Source organism: Pongo pygmaeus, chromosome 12 (assembly GCF_028885625.2).
Source record: "Pongo pygmaeus isolate AG05252 chromosome 12, NHGRI_mPonPyg2-v2.0_pri, whole genome shotgun sequence".
NCBI classification, from domain to species: Eukaryota; Metazoa; Chordata; class Mammalia; order Primates; family Hominidae; genus Pongo; species Pongo pygmaeus.
This window is the reverse complement of record NC_072385.2, coordinates 63,565,883-63,567,610: the sequence shown is the minus strand read 5'-3', so window position 1 is coordinate 63,567,610 and position 1,728 is coordinate 63,565,883. Positions and strand designations below refer to the sequence as shown.

General features: G+C 45.7%; 1 non-coding gene across 1 annotated transcript; it reads left to right on the top strand.

Annotated features, from left to right (window-relative positions):
* The first annotated feature begins 327 nt into the window (after positions 1 to 327).
* On the top strand, positions 328 to 431 carry LOC129030994 (small nucleolar RNA U13). The gene has a single exon (XR_008500883.1). It is a non-coding gene; the product is annotated as a small nucleolar RNA U13 (small nucleolar RNA).
* The last annotated feature ends 1,297 nt before the right edge of the window (positions 432 to 1,728 follow it).

Here is a 1,728-nt window from a genome sequence, read left to right as displayed (position 1 = left end):
GGCACATCGTGTCCTCAGATAAGGACACACCTTCACACTGGTCCTCGAGGCACTCCCTGCACACCTGGGAGGCCTCCACTCTCCCGCCAGCGGCTGCGCTCGGCCTCCTCATTTGTCTTTCTCATTTGCTGCCAAGGGCCACCCACTCCTGGCACGGGGTGGGAGATCTGAATGACTGGGTGCTCCTAGGCTTCTCTTCCATAGGTGCATGGGTTAGCAATTCGGAAACAACTTTCTGGGTATTTTAGAACTGGGCAAATAAGTAACCTGGAACCAGGTTTCTCATTATTAGAGAAAGAAGTCGCAAATCTCAAGGGGAAGGTCACGATCCTTTTGCAGCTTGTAAGTGTGATGATTGGGTGTTTGCAAGAGTGTGTGTGATGTGCCACCCTCACACCTTGTTACAACATCAGCACATTAGCCGTGTGACATGAGAAATAATAAATAAAGGGGAAGGTTAGACTAAGCCCTAGAGTGTGGGGTTGGAATTGGAAGTATCAGCATGAGCTCATATTTTAATATAGAGAGAGAGGGAGAGAGAGAAATATAGAGAAGTGTACTCTATGGTCTTCTTCTCAGCTCTGACCACTGAGAGGTCCTAGGAGTGATGGCATGCCAGTAGCAAGAAGCACACACACCTGACGCCCAGATCCTTGTTTCTGAATATCAGACCCCACTCAAAGGAACCAGGGCTCCTGGAGAAATGGCTGATCCCAGGGCTGGTACAGGGAAGGGACAAGATGAGCCTGGAACATCTTGTGCCAGAAAATAAGGAAGGGCTCTTATGATGATGGGGACACATCCCAAGGAGACAGGAGCCAGTTTGAAGCTGCTCCCATGGCCAAATCTAAAACAATTTGAGCATCAAAATAAATAATGATTGCAAATGAGTACAACTCATAGAAAAATAAGAATCTCTAAGTCCACATAGTATAAATCAACCAATAAATGAGTAGGGAAAGCTCTTCTGTAGAGTTGAGAGCCAGCTAAGAGGTACAGAAGGATAGAATTAGTCATGTAAGCCCAGCTACTTTGGAGGCTGAGTCAGGAGGATCACTTGAGCCCAGGAGTTTGAGACCAGCTAGGACAAAAAAGCAAGACCCTGTGAAGAAGAAAGAAGAAAGAAGAAGGAGAAGAGGAAGAGGAAGAGGAAGAGGAAGAGGAAGAGGAAGAGGAAGAAGAAGAAGAAGAAGAAGAAGAAGAAGAAGAAGAAGAAGAAGAAGAAGAAGAAGAAGAAGAAGAGGAAACCAGAGGAGAAGGAGAGGAGAAGGAGAAGGAGAAGGAGGAGGAGAAGGAGGAGGAGGAGAAAAAGAAGGAGATTAGAAAATCACCATCATTTGGTAATTTGGTAATATCACAGTGACAATTCAGGCAAAGATCATCAATGGGTGCTGAGGCTAGTGGTGACAGTCTTATGAGAAACAGGATATTTATATGGCTTCAGAGTGTCTCCTCACAAGACACTTACTCATGACGGGGGTAAAATAATTATTTATGGAGTAAAAACCTGGCAAACAGCACTTTGACCAAGTGATGAAACAAGTTGGCAACATGTGCCTCCTGATATGATGTACCGAGGACGCACCATCACTTCTGGGTATTCCTGCCTGAAACACACAGCCTGAATCTCACCACAACTGAACATCAGATTCAGCCAAACTGAGGAACATTCTACAGAATAACTGGCCAGGCGTCCTCAAAACTGTCCGGGTCATGAAAACAAAGACA